Consider the following 17,937-nt stretch of genomic DNA (forward strand, 5'->3'; position numbering starts at 1 on the left):
CTCCTAAATACCAGGCGAGGTAGTTAGCAGCTCCTAGCCACCGCGGCGCCCCGTTCAAACACAGGAGCCTCATGCACAACGCCACCACCGCCTCAGGGTTACCGGCGTGGCTGGCGAGGCTGGCGCAGTTGGCACGGCTGGCACAGAGGGAGCCCACTGTAGAGGGCCCGGGGCATTTGAAAGGCGGCGCCAGCGGCGATCTGTATTCTGCGGCCGTCACTCACGCAGCTCTCATTTGCTGCGTGGCTGCGCAGCCGTGACGGCTACGAGCGAGGCCGCCGGGGAAGCGGCAATTAAACCGCGGGGACTAATTGAGGAAGACGCACCACCACCACCACCGCCACCGCCGTGCATTTGGAATTTAAAATAAATTAATAACCAGTAGGACAAATGTTCGTTTCAGACTGTTGGGGGCCAATGTGGATTTCATTCACCGTGGGGGACTGAGGAGAGAGGATTTACCGTGGCCGACGGTGAGGAGCAGAGCTCCGTCACGTCACCGTGCCGTGTCCACGCGTCCAACTGATGGGCCCCAAGTGACGGGGACAAGGACCAGCATGAGCCCATGCGCCACACGGACCCATATACAAGTGCAGTTAAGTGCAGAATTTGGAATGTTTACAGAAACTGGAATTCTATGGCAAACTGCACACAGAGAGGGCCTCAAGTGCCGTGGTTATGGATTGATTTCAAGCGACGGGCTTAAACTTAGCTTCCCGCAGTAAAATATAAACAAGGGCTGGCGCAACTCGATGGCAGTAGCTAAACAACAACTTCCAGGTCATAAACTGGAATAGACCCCCTGGGTTTATAAGCGACCCGCAATGCGAAATGCAAAATCTACAGGCGAAGCTGTGTGGCGTCAACGGCCACCCTATTTTTGGCACGAGTGAGATGTAAAATCCGACGAACAGAGCGAAGGTTGGCAGAACCAAACAATAGTTCATTGTCGTCGTCGTTATCATCGAACGCGAGTTGACCTCGCACGTCACACCAGCGAGTAAGACAAGTCCTCCCCACACCCCCCTCCACCGCCCTAAGAGCTAGCAGAATTAAGAAGCGTGCGGTTGAACAACGGAGCGCTGCACTTGAACAGTAGCACGCACGAACGTCAAATAGATTTCCGCCCATTCTCGCTGAACTCAGGGACAATGGAAGGCCTCTCCGTGGTCGTGGGGATTTCATTTTTGCGTACTACGCCACGCATGGCCCGTGATGTTTGGTGAATGGTGGGGGGGGCGGGCGGTGAGGGGTGGTGGTGGGGGGGTTAGGACCAGGTCAGAGGTCAGACGGAACTTGCCACTGATGTTAGCCGTGGCTGGGACCCAACGCTCGTGGGCACGACAGGATGACGTCTCACGCAATGGCGTCATCGAGAGGGGAGCGGGAGCGGGATGGCACCGTTACGGCACTCGTTTTTTGTTTTAGTTTTTGGGAACCCCTTCCATAAGTTGCGCCGCTGGTTTTCTCTGTGGTAAGTCCCAAATAGCAAAACGACTGCACATTAATGTTTCGAGTCCCAATGGAATCGCCCTCATGGGAGTTATCGTGACCCCCTTCGTCACGCACAGAGCCAACGGCAAATTCACGCTTTCGCCCCGAGTTGGAATAGCGTTAAAACGATCGCTCCGATCCAGCGTGTCTCTCTCTACGCTAACTAACGTGCGGTAAAGCAACACCGCAGCAGCAGCAACAACAGCAGCTGTAGCTGTAGAAGTAGCCCGAGCAATGTGTGGGTGTGGTTTCGCGCGACACTCGCGTTGACAACCGTCTGTTGGCGATCGATTCGTCGATGGTCTCTGTACCACTCGTCACGACGTCCCGGGCACGAGGGCCTCTCACAGCGCTCCGAGCCGGATCCACTTGAGTCAGCGCCCCTCTCAAAATTCCGCCCCGCACAGCACCATCACCACCACCACCACCACGCCCCATCACCCACAGCAGCCCACCATCACCCACAGCAACCCACCATCACCCGCACCTCCCCACCTTCATCATCAACCCCATCAACCCCATCAACTGCACAATCCGCACCACCCCACCATCACCTCCCCATCACACCCACACCACCCCACCATCACCGAAACCAACCATGTTTATAAAGATGTCCTCAGCCAGTTAACGAGTGCTGATGTATGCACTCGTTAACTGGCTGGCGGTCAGCCAGCCAGTTAACGTTTTTTTCTGGGGTACAGCGTTGGTGCAGTGGTAAGCGGCGCCGTGGCTCGAACCCGCTGTGTTCAACAATCATCTCTGAGAATAAAAACGCTGCATGCAGGAGGCAAACGTTCTGACCCTGGTGGATGAGTTTATCAACCTCTCGAACCTGGACTAATCGAGGGGCAGGGCCTTACCGGTTAAGGGGAGCTGTCCAGCATTCTGCAAATAATTAAGTCGTACATAAATACTGGATAGACTTAAAGTACATGTGCATTTGATTGTTACTCTCACAGGGGGAACTGCAGGGGGTGGAGAGTGGTGGCACGTTGGTTAGCACACCGCAAATTGACCTCGACGACCCGAGTTTTGATTCAAGAGACACGGCTAACGTCAGAAGCGAATTATACCTCCTACAACTTTTGACAAACCTGCTCTGAGCAGGGTGAGGTAAGTGTGTTCAAACAACCCTCAATGGCATATGGAGACTCCGTATGCTGTAAGGCAACTGCTAATTAAACAGTGGGCACATTCATTTCATAGAGTGAGGCCTCGGTGTCTATGCGAGTAAAATGTGTGTTCAAAGGTCTCGATTGGGGTTTGGGTATTTAAGTAATTGAATTGGGTCTCTGTGTGAGTTTATGTGGGTTCTCTGGTGTGAGTCTATGTGAGTTCTCAGTGTGAGTCTATGTGAGTTCTTAGTGTGAGTCTATGGGAGGTCTCTGATGTGAGTCTATATGAGTTCTCAGTGTGAGTCTATGTGAGTTCTCAGTGCGAGTCTATGGGGGTCTCTCTGTGAGTCTATGGGAGGTCTCTGTGTGAGTCTATGTGGGTTCTCTGGTGTGAGTCTATGTGAGTTCGCAGTGTGAGTCTATGGGGGTCTCTGTGTGAGTCTATGGGAGGTCTCTGTGTGAGTCTATGTGAGTTCTCAGTGTGAGTCTATGTGGGTTCTCAGTGTGAGTCTATGTGAGTTCTCTGTGTGAGTCTATGTGGGTTCTCAGTGTGAGTCTATGTGGGTTCTCAGTGTGAGTCTATGGGAGGTCTCTGGTGCGAGTCTATGGGGTCTCTGTATCAGCCTATGAGGGGTCACGGTATCAGTCGATGGGGCATTCCATACAGACTATTTATAGGGAGACGAGCGAAGATGCGCGCGTCACTTTCAACGCAAATTAACAGCAATCGTCCGGTAATTTCCTGCGAGTGCAAGGTCCACGGAGGGCGCTCTCTTGGCCCGCTCGGCAGTGGGAGATTTCGTCACTCATTCTGGAGACGCGTTCAGCCATCCCTCACCCGTCACCCCACGGGGAGGGGCGGTTGGGGGGCTTAAGCCAGCTCAACCAGAGAGGCGCGTCGTTGTAACAGAGCGCTCAAGTGACCTCCGACCAATCGTGGGGCGCCGCGGTGGCTTGGTGTTAACGCCCTCGCCTGGTGTGCAGGAGGTCATGGGTTCGATCCCGACCCCCGATGCCTGCTGCTGTATATTTGGAGTTTGCGTCTCTCTCTCATCATCATCATCACGGTCGCTAGGAGATGTTAACTACCTCGCCTGGTGTACAGGAGGTCGTGGGTTCGATCCCAACCCTGACGCCTGCTGCTGTATATTTGTAGTTTGCGTGTGTCTCTCTCATCATCATCACGGTGGCTAGGAAATGTTAACTACCTCGCCTGGTATGCAGGAGGTCGTGGGTTCCATCCGACCCCTGATGCCTGCTGCTGTATATTTGGAGTTTGCGTGTCTCTCCCTCTCTCCATCCGTGGTTCGGTGGATTTTTCTCCAGGTCCTCCGGGTTTTTTGCCTCCACATTTAGAATCAACGTCACACGTTTAGAGAGTATTTAGCTGCTATGAATGTCCACGTGATGATAAGCCACTTTCGCTGAGCTATCGTTTGTGATAGCTGAGCAGCTTTTGAAAAATAACTATTTAACTTAGTGGGCCTTACCTGGTAACATGTAAAAAAAAAATGAGATTGCATGAACTGCATGTTGATTCTAAATGTGGAAAGGAAAACCCGCGGCCACGGGGAGAGAAAGAGACACGCAAACTCCAAATATGCAGTGGGCGTTAAGGTTGGGGATCGAACTCACGACCTCCTGTATAGCAGGCGAGGTAGTTAATATTTCGCCACCCCGTCGCCCATTTAGAATCATGAATCATCTTAGGCATCCGAGCTTGCGTGTGAATTGCGAAACGTCCCAGGGTAATTATTTACCAAAGTGGCATTCTCACTGGTCATACATCAGTGTTGTTGTTGCCATTACTCTGGGATAGCTTCGTGAACAATGCAACTGTTCGAACAATGCCGAGGCAATTACATCACAGGAAGGCATGACTGCTGTGGCGAGATGTTAACCCGACGCTGGTGCCCGCTGTATATTTGGAGTTTACGTGTCTCGCTCTCCGTGGTCGCGTGGATTTTTCTCCGGGTCCTCTGGTTTTTCCCTCCATATTTAGAAACACGTGTTTAGAGCATTTGGCTGCTATAAATGTCCACGTGATAAGCCACTTCGTTGAGCCATCATCTGTGAGAGCCAGGTCACTGCTGAAAAACAACTACAGAGCTCAGTGGGGCCTTATATGTGGTAAAATAAAATTGTTTAAATCGACTGCTGAGCCATTTATAGCATTTCTCCAGACTGTGGATCGCCACACAAAATTTGCAGTCAATCTAAAGCGGGCAAAACATGCGACTATTTCCTGTTGCCAGTCCGTGACACTGCACGCATTCACGGAAAGTTCCCACAGCTCATCCGGTGCACCTTTTCCGTTTTGCACTGAGCGAATTTTAGCTCGACGAACTGACGTTAAGCAGCCTCACCACCGGATCGCCTGGAATCAGCCCGATCTCATCAGATCTCAGAATCTAATCACGGGATTCATCCTGGATAATGCTCGGATGGGTGACCGCCAGCCAGTTAACGAGTGCATACATCAGCACTCGTTAACTGGCTCAAAACATCTTTAAAAACATATAGGATCAAAGAGCTTGGCCAATTGTTGGTAGAGCTAACTAACTCCCTGGCTGTTGCCCTTCTGGCTTGTCTGCGACTCCTCGGCAAATTTTGTGATGCAATTTGCATAAACAAGGAAGCAATATAAAACAAAACATTTTTTTTTTTAACAGATTGTTACAGTCTGTGGAGCGACGTGGCTGTCAGCAGAGGAAGTCTAGCAAAGCTCGCCATTGTACATTTTTACAATGCCACGTCTATGCTCCCCGCCTCCGCCAACCCGCACTGACCAGAGTGGTAAAGTATGGTCAGATAACACCGCCCCCCTCGCCCCCCTCAAGACTCGCGCAGCAGTGGATTAACTAAGAGCTGTATATGTAGAGGACACCTGAGGTGTATGTCGCAGGTGAGGAACTTCATATGAACATTGTCCACATCAATGAATCCAGTTTCCTGGGAATGGGACTTTTGTCAAATTCCTTACAAAGCCTTTTGCGCCGTGACGAGAAAGCGAGCGGACAACACTGCAGACTGGCTCAGCCAGGGGGCAAATCTCCTCCGGCTTCACTAAAACCAGGAAGACCAATTGATTCACAAACTGTCCTGAGACCAGGTCTCCTGGAACCCGAATGGAGACCACCACCAAGATCAATAAATCGAGCCTGGTCCATTTAGACGATGCTTACTTGCCAACGGGGATGGAGCGGTGGCGCAGTGGTAAGCGCGTTTACACTGCGAACCGGGCAACCCAAGTCCAATTCCCATGCAGGGCTCAGAGCAGTGGCGAGCGATACCTGAACGAGTCCTGGACACCCAACTACCTTCAACAACCCGCACTGACCCAGCGTGGTCAAGAATAGTCAATCATGGCGTGGGGAGGCCTTCATTCAGCAGTACGTTGACAAAAATGAGCTTTACCCAGCACAAAAAAAAGATCCTCCATATAGCCTCAACAAACTGTTGGGACAAGTGCTGTTCGCGAGCACCTATGAAGGCCAGCACGGCACGAGGAGATGGGTGACCAACACCACGCCCGGCCGCCTTTGTCTCCCCAGTGGTGATGTTTACACACCGCACCATGTACTCATTTGAGGCTGAGTCGACCTAGGGGTGGCCCAGGACCGGCTCAGATAATCGTTACTGGTGTTGATTGCGAGCGGGAATTGAACCCGGGTCGCAAGGTTCGTAAAGCAGCTCGCTAACCGCTACACTATCACTCTTCACTGTACCCAGCACACTCACACACACACACGTGCGTGTGTGTGATGTTAAATAGCAAATCGTCCGCCGAGATATATGTACGAGAGACGCGATTTTTTCTCGCTGGCACGGGGGGAGGGGGGGGGAGTGTGTGCCGCGTTCGAACAGTCAAACTTCACACAGCTGTGGCTATTAATTAACGCCGGTCACGGAGTGGCTTTTCAATCGGAGCAAAGGATATCAAGCGATCCTGAGAACTGCGATTCGGACGTAAATTATTCGTTCACCTCGTCTAGACAGGGGGAGAAAACCTCGCAAAGTACCACCAACATGTCGGGGACTCTGTGCAACGAACTGGTTGTCATCCACATGGGGATGACGGTGGCGCGCTCGATCCCGTGCACGTGTCAAACCACCAGCGACTCATTCCGACAAGGAGCCACGGTTTCCGCAACGGCACGTAATCACCTTCAAAATGAGACCTCGTGTGTATTCATGGGATGATTCTGGAATTTTGACATGCGCAGAACCGCCCACATCTATATATAAACACACAACAGATGGCATCGGCAGTTCAACATAGGTCTTGCAGTTAAACAACCTATCTAGATACATTTATTAACGGGACTCCATTCTATCTCTCAACTTATAAATACTATTTTTTTTAAAGCAGTCTATCAGCTTATTGGCTTTCCAGACCAATATTATCAAGCAGCAGTTGGTCTAAGCATTACCAACTAGATTGGTTTCTACCCTCCGGGTCTCATCGCAAGTCAGGCTTGTGAAACAAAACGCTACCGGATTAACAGATGACACTGGCAAGAGCGCTCCACGTAAACGTAATATATCCTTTTACTCATAATGCTCTACACGTAATGAGCTTGCATCAAGATACGCACAAATTTAAAACGTGGCCGAGAGTAGCGGTGTCACTCCCTCGACGGGGGGGAGTGAGGGGGAAACTAAAAACCCCGCAGCCTCTAACGAGGACATATGGCCGTTGAGAAGGACATGAAGATCAATAGCTGTTGGGCACCAGTGGCCATAGTTACACGCACTTCTGCCTGGCGCGCTACAGAATGAAAGCCCTCGTTTTAATAATTAATCTTTACACACTCGCGTTACCCCCCTAATTTCTGAAAAAGTAGCCACCACTCAAGCGACGAAGGAAAAGGGGCGAGGAGCCCTCGAACACACCCTGACAACGCGGACCCCGTGGGCCCATCGCAACGCCGGCGCGGCGATTGCATCCGGCAGGGCATTGTACCGCCCCGCGTTCTCTCGCGGTGACTAAAACTAAAACTGCTACCTCTTTTTATTCTAGCAGGTGTAAGGCCCCGACTGACCTGCATAGACCTCCTTTACCAGTGGCAAAATATAAAAATAGGTTTTTACCCTTTCAACTGGTACAAAAACTGACACCTTTATACAAGGAATCATGTTTGCAATAACCACAACGCAAGCAGTCAAAACGCAACACGAATGGAGACTAGGCTCTAAGAAAAGCTGTCTCGGGTGTGGACCAATCAACTTCAAGGACAGTGCATACCATTATCATCATCAGAGTTGTTTCTTTTTGTTTGCATTTTGACTGCTTGAGTTGTGGTTATTGCAAACATGATGCCTTGTATAAAGGTGTCAGTTTTTGTACCAGTTGAAAGGGTAAAAACCTATTACTATGACCTGCATAGCTTGCTTTTTTGCAGAAGCGACCTGGGCTATCACATATGGTGGCTCAACGAAGTGGCTTCTCGTCACGTGGACATTTACAGCGGCCAAATACTCTGAATGCGTGGTGTCCATTCTAAATGTGGAGGGGGGGAGGACAGGGAGGGCCCGGAAAAAAATCCGCGCGATCACAGGGAGAGAGAAAGAGAGAGAAACATTCAAACTCCAAATATACATCAGGCGTCAGGGTCGGTATCGAACCCACGACCTCCTGCATACCAGGCGAGGGAGATAACATCTCCTCACCACCGCGGGACAAGGGATTTAAGGTCACACGGGACACGGCACAGCTGGTGCATCGTCATTCTTGTCGTGACCCTAATTAGAGAAAACAATTGTGGTAAGGCAAGAATTGTTTTTGTTACTTTAGCCAGCAATGACTGTGAGGGCACGGAGACCCGTGGAGAAAAAATACTCCAAGGGCCCACTGAAGAATGTCCGACCATCACTCACCGCATTCAGAGACGCAAGCCACAATCTTTTTGTTTTAAAAGAGAGGGGGGTAAAATCCGGCGATTACCTTGTTTTTCTGTGAAACTAAATTAGCCAAAGTATTTTTATTTCAGCCGACGATGACGACGAGCAGATGAAAATCTTCATACACGACACGATGATTGACTGCTCACCAAAATCCACTGCTAACCGTGACACCACAGCACATTACGTAATGTAGGCGATATTATATCTACTAAACTACTTTCATTTTGACATGTAAGGCGAATATAAGATGTATAAATGGCCATTCAAACCAAACTATGAACCATATAGTAACGTTGTCTGTGCTCCAACAGGAGGGTTAGCAAAACTACAGAAACTCTCTCCTGAAGCCCTCTTGTCATGGCCAGGAGACCTCGACATTGGTATTTAGCTCCTGAGCACAATGACATATGCAAGAACAATATATATATAAATGATAGAGAGAATGAGAGAGTCACAGCTAGAAGTAAAGAGGAAGGTCGTGAGGCTGGAATTAAACAGGGGGCAGGAAGTTGACAGCACAGATGGCTGTGGGGGGAGGACCTCAACATTTTGATAAAAAACCTGCCCTGGTTTGTAACCCACACCCTCCCCTCTCACTCACCGAAGCCTGCCCCCATCACACCCCGACCAGCTCTACAGCCAAACAGACTTGCCTTTATCACTCTGAAAATAAAAAAAAGTCTTCTTCTCTGTACAGCTGATGCTGATGTAGGGGGCAAAAGCTGATGTTAGGGCAACGGCTATGATTATCATTTTACATGGAGGTGGTTGATGAGCCAGATAATTGCATCAGGGGGAGCGGAGTGATGATTATGATGATGACGAAGATGATGATGACGACGACGACGACGACGACGACGACGAAGATGATGATGACGACAATGACGACGATGATGATGACGACTATGACGATGACGACAATGACGACGACGACGACAATGACGACGACGACAATGATGATGACGACAATGATGACAATGACGACAATGACGATAATGACGATAATGATGATGCCTCCCCCTTTGTACTTGAGTTGTTCTTATATTTTCGGGGTGTGTGTTCGAGGTGACTAGTCGCAACACTGCCGAAGAGTTTTCCCATTTGTGCATCAAGTATCAGGCATCGGCTGCAATGGTCTGTGTGCTGGTAGAGTTTAGGGGTTGTACCCGTGAGCTTAGCGGAGATGCAAGCCATGGATTTTCTGCGTCATCGGGTATTTTACGAGGTGTTTGTCACTTTAAAAAAAGCAGTACAAATTCCTGACCCACGCGAGATTCCCACGGCTGAAAATCGTCCGCGTAGAAAACCAGCTGATGCATCGCAAAACATCTCTACGTGGCGCTTTCAAAATATTAACACGGTACAACAAATGGCACGACTTTGAAGGTCAGGGACTGGACTTGCTGCCACGTGTAAAAAAAGGTGACGAATCTTTAGATGTCAAAATAAACCTCGGGCTACCACCGCGATATGGCGATAGTAACTTTGATAAAGCGATAGATACAAGATCCACGATTATCATATCGCCAGTTTTTTCTAAAATGTCACGACACCGTGATTATCGCTGTCCATTTATTTAATATCTTATTGCCCAAAAAAATATATTCGTAAAATTAACAATGCAATTACGAATGTTATAAATAGCTATATTACCAGCTCTCTCGCCGACTTCACCATTTTCTTGCTGTGGTTATTCCACCTGATGAAGATTGCTTGTGTTGCAATCGAAATGTCGTGATTTGTTTTATTTTATTTCTACCTACGTGACTCTACCGAAAGAACCAAAGAGTATAGCTCTATTACCCCTTAAACAAATGTGTTTCCTGTATCACCACATTAGGTAAGCCTTGACATTTGTACGAGTTCACTTATCGCTTTCTTGTGTAACTGCAGGCGTGCGAGTTAAGGTTGTTGCGGGTTGCATCGTGACAGATTTCATAAGACGGATGGCAGCTGGCCTGTTAGGTGAACTCCAATCGTTATCTTTATTCATGGTGGAAGTACGGCAAAAGCAGAATAACAAAAGGCATTTTTTTTTCCTCGCACACAATTACAAAGTTGTGGGAAAATAACATCGCAGTGATCGTTAAATTGTGAACTACCATACCGTGAAAAATAATATCATGGCAACCCTAACAGAAACCCACAGTTCACATTAGGTCCCGATCTTATCAGGGCAACAAAAGGGGCAGGCAAGGAAATCTGCCCTATGCAGGAGATAACAACGTGAACGAGACATGCCATTCATAAGAAACGTTTTTGGGTTAGATGGCGTTATTTATAAATGTGTCGTAACCCTCCACCACCCAACACGGCCAATCAGCAACAAAGTGTCACGTTGACAAAAGACAAATAGTTCACTACTTTAGTTCACTACTTTAGCCCACCAGTGTGTTGAAGAGTGAATCCACAACATTTACAGTTTTTGAGGACATCCAGCATCATCGGGCAATTCGCCAGAATGAGACATGCCATCTTCGCGAAGTGAGGCTTAAAACACAAGGGTTGATTCAGGGGCACTGTGGCAAAAAAAAATCCAGTGCTGTACTACACTTCTATGCTCCCGTGTCTACTGCTCATGCCGCCTTCAACCAACCCTGCAATGAACCAGCGCGGTGAAGTACAGTAAACCGAGCAGGACCAAATCAAAATTGTGCCATTCTTAATCGATTTAAACCCCAATTCTAAATTGTTAAGAGGTGTCATGTTAGGCCAACATTGCTGCTGTGTTTGCAATTACCCGACCCCAAGTAACCCCCACTCCCCACAGCACGGCGTGGGGAGTGGCCCTCATCCAGCAGTGGATTGACAGATTGGCTGCACTCGTACAATGACTTAGAATGGGTTGTGTTAGACCAGCGGTCGGGAACCTATGGCTCGCGAGCCATATATGGCTCTTCCAGTGACGGCATATATAGCTCCCAGACAATTTTGAGTTGAAAAAAAATAATAATAAAATAAAAAATCAGTTTGGAACTGATTTTAAAATACTTATGATATTGCTTAATAATACTGTGTCATTTTAAAGTAAAAAGAAATTAGTTTTGAAGATAAATTTCACGGGTCACGCCTGCATGAAGCTCAACCTCACCACGTACGAATCAGACTACAAGGCCATCAGCAAAACCATGCAGCACCAGAAGTCGCATTAAAAGTAAGACATATTTAATTTATTATACGTTAAAAATACTATATGGCTCTCAATGAAATATATTTAGAAATATTTGGCTTTTATGGCTCTCCCAGTCAAAAAGGTTCCCGACCCCTGTGTTAGACCGTCGAATTCAGTCGGTGCTGTACCCAACATTGTGTGTTCTTAAGCAGAGACGTCACCCAAAAATACAGGAGCCATGACCCTCTCTTAAATCCAGACTTTTGACAGGCAGCAACACGTGTGCATGACGGAGGTTGAAGCGTTAATGCGGCACGACAATTTCACACAGACGAACGCAATGTTAAGAAATAAGTATCATTTCAACGGCCATGTGTTGTTCTTGTGAGAGTCTGCGAATTTTTTTTCACTGGGCTCAGGCAAAGCAGGACGACAGGCGGGCAAATCCCCCACTTCCCAAAGCTCTGCGGTTCTCTACATACACATGTGGGGATGTTATCGGCAAAGATCTAGAGACCCATACAGACTCATAGAGACCCACACTAAAACTAAATAATTTTTTTATTTGACTAGGTAAGGCCCCACTGAGTTCTTTTTCAGAAGCGACCTGGCTATTCAAATGATGATGATGATAGACTCAACGAAGTGGGATTATCACGTGGAAATTTATAGCAGCGAAATACTCGAGATAAACTAAACGCACCGGGGCTCGTCGTGATGGCAACGTGGTATAGCGATAATCGGTGAGATGACACGAGTGGTGGTGGTGAGCGGTAGTAACGTTTAAAGGTGAGGCGGTTAGTGGCAGAGGTCGCAAACGGGTACCCGATTCCCGTACCCTACCCGATACCCGGCTACCCGTACCCGACCGGGTACCCGGCAGGGTACGGGTACCCGTTTGCGACCCTGGTGCGGCCGGGTACGGGTAGGCCGTGAGTCACTGGTGAGTCACCGTTTGTCACTCATTTCCCAACGTCTTGTCTCTTCTCACAATTCAAGTTCCTAGAATCAACCCACCCGCGCCTGCAACATGGCTTCATCCCAGAGGTCGCAATCAGGTACCCGATACCCGTACCCTACCCGGCCGGGTACGGTACGGGTACGGGTACCCGTTTGCGACCCTGGTGCGGACGGGTATGGGTACGGGTAAGGAATCAAAACCCGTTTGCGACCTCTGGTTAGTGGTGTCAATAACTTCTCTGACAGATTGTGACAGCATTGATATGCGGTGCTTTTAATGGAAGATTTTGCCGTTTTTTTCCTGGATTTTTCTGTTTGCGCCAAGTCACTTTAAGATGTTTTCTTGTTCATGTTTTTGTTTGTTGCGGTTGCACCCGATTTAAAAGCCGAATGGCTCACAGGGCTTTACCAAATAAATGAAACTAAAGGTTTCGATTTAAAGCTTTCGTGACTGCAGGGATTCATCTTCTTGGTTCTTTCGGTAAAGTCACGTAGAAGGGAAATACAATTTTTAATATACGCTGCCAAGCTTGGTGGTGTTCATTCATACGCTGTCTTTCCGACAGACCTGTTCTTCACCTGAGGACGGCTGCTTGCGTTGTGGCCGAAACGTCGTGAGAATTATTTTATTATGTGTAATTTTTATTATTTTATTATTTCCCTTCTACGTGACTTTACCCAAAGAACCAAGAAGAAACTGAAGGTGTTGAGGTTGGTGGTGGTTCGTGATGGTTGATCACGGTGGTGTTGCTCCGACGGTCGTGGTAGCAATGGTGATGACGGCGGTGGTTAGTGGTGTCAATAACTTCTCTGACAAATTGTCACAATTACTGTAGCTGCTGCTGTGATGATGAAGATGGTGTTGGTGGTGATGATTGTGGTGGTGGGCGATGTTGAGGTTGGTGGTGGTTAGTGATGGTTGATCACGGTGGTGTTGCTCCGACGGTCGTGGTAACAATGGTGATGACGGCGGTGGTTAGTGGTGTCAATAACTTCTCTGACAAATTGTCACAATTACTGTAGCTGCTGCTGTGATGATGAAGATGGTGTTGGTGGTGATGATTGTGGTGGTGGGCGATGTTGAGGTTGGTGGTGGTTAGTGATGGTTGATCACGGTGGTGTTGCTCCGACGGTCGTGGTAACAATGGTGATGACGGCGGTGGTTAGTGGTGTCAATAACTTCTCTGACAAATTGTCACAATTACTGTAGCTGCTGCTGTGATGATGAAGATGGTGTTGGTGGTGATGATTGTAGTGGTGGGCGATGTTGAGGTTGGTGGTGGTTAGTGATGGTTGATCACGGTTGTGTTGCTCCGACGATCGTGATAGCGATGGTGATGACGGCGGTGGTTAGTGGTGTCAATAACTTCTCTGACAAATTGTCACAATTACTGTAGCTGCTGCTGTGAAGGTGGTGGTGGTGATGACGGTGGTGGGCGATGTTGAGGTTGGTGGTGGTTCGTGATGGTTGATCACGTGGTGTTGCTCCGATGTTCGTGGTAGCGATGGTGATGACGGCGGTGGCTAGTAGTGTCAATAACTTCTCTGACAAATTGTCACAATTACTGTAGCTGCTGCTGTGATGATGAAGATGGTGTTGGTGGTGATGATTGTAGTGGTGGGCGATGTTGAGGTTGGTGGTGGTTAGTGATGGTTGATCACGGTTGTGTTGCTCCGACGATCGTGATAGCGATGGTGATGACGGCGGTGGTTAGTGGTGTCAATAACTTCTCTGACAAATTGTCACAATTACTGTAGCTGCTGCTGTGAAGGTGGTGGTGGTGATGACGGTGGTGGGCGATGTTGAGGTTGGTGGTGGTTCGTGATGGTTGATCACGTGGTGTTGCTCCGATGTTCGTGGTAGCGATGGTGATGACGGCGGTGGTTAGTGGTGTCAATAACTTCTCTGACATTGTCACAATTACTGTAGCTGCTGCTGTGATAATGAAGGTGGTGGTGATGACGGTGGTGGGCCATGTTGAAATAAAACAATACAATTATTTTTATTATTATTTCCACCCTACGTGACTTTAAAAATAAAACATAATACAATTATTCTTATTTTTTTCCATTCTACGTGACTTTAAAAATAAAACATAATTAACATTTTTTTATATTTTCCTTCTACGTGACTTTACCGAAAGAACCAAGAAGATGAATCCCTGCAGTCACGAAAGCTTTAAATCGAAATGTAACATCCCATCGCTGAATTGCGTTGAGAGGCGATGGTGTTAACCGGCGCTGTCAATTGCGGTCATTAAACTAATCTACTCCAGTCGCGTTAATGTCGGCGCTGGTGTTGACGCCGGTAACATCGTTCACGCCGGTAACAGGGAAACATTCATAATGACGTGAGCGTCTAGTAAACATCAGCGTCAACAACAAACAAACAACAACGTTGTTATCATCAATTCACCGACCGACCGTCCGATGCCTCACGCTTACTCACAAACGGCCACTCCGGGCAAAGTGGTGTTTGACGAAGCCCTTGGTGAGGTAAAAAAACACACAATATGTGTGTGTATGTGTGTATATGTATATATGTGTGTCTATGTGTGTATATGTGTGTGTGCTTGGCGGGAACTTTACCTCACCGGTTGCCGGACGGCGCGAGACGACGTTGGCGGGAAGGCAGCGGCAGCGAGCACGGACCCCGGGGCTGCCGAGAGGCGAGAGAGAGGAGTCGCTCTCACGCTCGCTCGCTCGCTCTCTCTCTCACTCTCCACTTGCACTACTCGGCCTCACAGGCGGCGGATACCTCTCTCCCTCTCGCCCCACCCTCTCACTCTCCACACCCTCCCACCCCGCCCTCTCGCTCTCCCCACCCTCTCCCTCTCGCTCTCCCCACCCTCTCCCTCTCGCTCTCCCCACCCTCTCGCTCTCTCCCCCGCCTCTCTCCCGATCTCGCTCTCCCCCGCCCCTCTCACTCTCCCCACCCTCTCCCCCCACCCTCTCCCCCCCACCCTCTCCCACCCTCTCCCCCACCCTCTCGCCCCCGCCTCCCCCCCGCCTCTCCCCACCCCTCTCACTCTCCCCCCCACCCCTCTCACTCTCCCGCCCCTTCCGCTCTTCCCCCCACCCCTCTCACTCCCCCCCGCCCCGCTCGCTCCCCCCACTCTCTCTTTATCTCCCCACCCTCTCTCGCTCTCCCACCACCGCCTCGCTTCCCCCTCTCTCTTTATCTCTCCCCCCTCTCTCTTTATCTCTCCCCCCCTCCCCCCGCCGCTCTCCCGGCAGCGCGCGACACAAGCGGAAGCGGCGCGCGAGACGTAGGGAGCCGCCCCCCCCCCTCCACCACTTGTGTGGGGGGGGGGGGTCCCAGGGGAAAGGGGGAGGGGCGGTTCCGAGGGGAAAGGGGGAGGGGCGGTTCCGAGGGGAAAGGGGGAGGGGCGGTTCCGAGGGGAAAGGGGAGGGGCGAACGGAGGCGGGGCAAGTCGCGGAGGCGTGGCTTATGAGACAGTAGCCTGCAAACTTAATTTGGAGCTTTCGTGACTGCAGGAATTATTCTTTGGTTCTTTCGATAAATATTCTTAGGTTTTTTAGGTAAAGTCACGTAGGTAAAAAATTTAAATTTATAAAAGTAAAATAAAAATCACGACGTTTCGGAGGCAACACAAGCTTCCGTCTTCAGGTGGAACAGTCACAGCACGATAGCTGTATCAAGTGAGAGAAATTACAAGAACACAGTATTTTTATATATCTGGTTGAGCGTGGGAGGAGCCAAGGTAGGCCCACAGGTGGAACTGTCACAGCACGATAGCTGTACCACTTGATGCAGCTATCGTGCTGTGACGGTTCCACCTGAAGACGGAAGCTTGTGTTGCCTCCGAAACGTCGTGATTTTTATTTTATTTTTATTTTACTTTTATTAATTTTAATTTTTTTTACCTACGTGACTTTACCGAAAAAACCTAAGAATATGAATCCTTGCAGTCACGAAAGCTTCAAATCTAGAAATATAAATATAAAAATAGGCGGAGCCTGAGTTTAATCAGCTGGTTTAGGGGCGGGGCTTCTGGGGGCGGGGCTTCTGGGGGGCGGGGCTTCTGGGGGCGGGGCTTCTGGGGGGCGGGGCTTCTGGGGGGCGGGGCTTCTGGGGGCGGGGCTTCTGGGGGGCGGGGCTTGTGAGAGCTGCAGGGGGAATCCGATGAGCTATAAAGCTCTTTTTTCACAGGCGTTAAGTCAGGGTCGGGTCAGAACGTTACAATAACAAACAATACAAAAATACGATAGGAGTGCAAAGTACAAGAAAGGTGAACAAATCAGCCAAACAAATACAACTAAATAACGCGATCTAACCCAAAAACCGATATAATGAATAATATTGTTCGCAAAAGCCTACGTGTTAAATACAACCAAACCATCCCCATCATACTAAGCAAAGGCCACCCATCAACTTATTTTTCTCAAGTGACCTGGCTACCACAAATGATAGCTCAACGAAGTGGGCTCGGCATCACCACTTGGACATTTGATAGCGAAGCGAGAGGCAGATATCACTGAGTTCGCCCAGTTCCTATGATTGCTTTTTCATTGCTTTCATGGCTTTATTTTGGTGATTTCGAAAAGTGTATTGGTTTAGCCATGTTTGTTTGTTGTAGTACAGAGTTAGACTGATGGCCTTAATCTAAGTTGTCTTGTGGTTATTGTTGTTGTTGTTTGACTTGCATCCCACTGGGATTTTTGCACACAGTGTTGGTGCACGGTGCTTTTTTCTGCAATATTTTGCCGTCTTTTCTTGGATTTTCTGTTTGCACTCAGTCACATATTCACTTTAAGATGTTTTCTTGTTCATGTTTTTGTTTTTTGTTTGTTGCGGTTGCACCCGATTCAAGAGCCGAATGGCTCACAGGGCTACACCTAATACATGAACTTGAACTTGATGTAAAAGCGAAGGGGGAGGGCGGAGCAAGAGGCGGTGGGCGTGGCACCGCTGGGTGGGCGGTGCCTAAGGCGGAAGTGGTGGGCGGGGCCTCGAAAAGCCAGCTGAGGGGGCGGAGCTAATTGTGGGGATTGGGGGCGGGGCTTAAGGTTAGGGACGGGGCTACTTGTGGGGATTGGGGGCGGGGCTTGAGGTTGGGGCGGAGCTAATTGTGGGGGTTGGGGCGGGGTGAGCGTGAGGGGCGGGGCGTAATGGGGGCGGGGCTAATTGGGGGCTGGGTGAGCGTAAGGGGCGGAGCTTGTGGGTGGGAGGGGGGTTGGGGGCGGGGCTAATTGTGGGGATTGGGTGCGGGGGTGAGCGTGACCAGCGGGGCTGAAGGTGGGGGAGTTGGGGGCGGGGCTAATTGTGGGGATTGGGGGCGGGGCTTAAGGTGGAGGGTTGGGGGCGGAGCTAATTGTGGGGATTGG

The 17,937-nt window shown here is 49.4% G+C and overlaps 1 protein-coding gene across 2 annotated transcripts in view; it reads right to left on the minus strand.

Annotated features, from left to right (window-relative positions):
• Positions 1–15,342, minus strand: part of MYO6 (myosin VI) — a 113,492-nt gene extending 98,150 nt beyond the window's left edge. The window contains exon 1 of one of the 2 annotated variants that reach the window (XM_078618337.1): positions 15,183–15,342. The gene's annotated coding sequence lies outside the window, so the exon portion shown is untranslated. Of the gene's footprint in view, positions 1–15,177 lie in introns of both variants that reach the window. The other variant, XM_078618336.1, reaches the window with a different exon arrangement.
• Between the last annotated feature and the right edge of the window lie 2,595 nt (positions 15,343–17,937).

The sequence above is a fragment of the Lampetra planeri genome, chromosome 57, assembly GCF_965212315.1.
Source record: "Lampetra planeri chromosome 57, kcLamPlan1.2.h2, whole genome shotgun sequence".
Classification (NCBI taxonomy): Eukaryota; Metazoa; Chordata; class Hyperoartia; order Petromyzontiformes; family Petromyzontidae; genus Lampetra; species Lampetra planeri.